Source organism: Bison bison, unplaced genomic scaffold (genome assembly GCF_000754665.1).
Source record: "Bison bison bison isolate TAMUID 2011002044 unplaced genomic scaffold, Bison_UMD1.0 scf7180017864388, whole genome shotgun sequence".
Classification (NCBI taxonomy): Eukaryota; Metazoa; Chordata; class Mammalia; order Artiodactyla; family Bovidae; genus Bison; species Bison bison.
The window spans coordinates 6,444,012-6,444,410 of NW_011494960.1; positions in this window are offsets into that span (position 1 = coordinate 6,444,012).

Consider the following 399-nt stretch of genomic DNA (forward strand, 5'->3'; position numbering starts at 1 on the left):
ATATAGGAAGAAGCACAAGCTGGAATCAGATTGCCGGAAGAAATATCAATAACCTCAGATATGCAGATGACACCACCCTTATGGCAGAAAGTGAAGAGGAACTCAAAAGCCTCTTGATGAAAGTGAAAGTGGAGAGTGAAAAAGTTGGCTTAAAGAACTCAAAAGCCTCTTAATGAAAGGGAAAGTGGAGAGTGAAAAAGTTGGCTTAAAGAACTCAAAAGCCTCTTGATAAAAGTGCAAGTGGAGAGTGAAAAAGTTGGCTTAAAGCTCAACATTCAGAAAACGAAGATCATGGCATCCAGTCCCACCACTTCATGGGAAATAGATGGGCAAACAGTGGAAACAGTGTCAGACTTTATTTTTCTGGGCTCCAAAATCACTACAGATGGTGACTGCAGC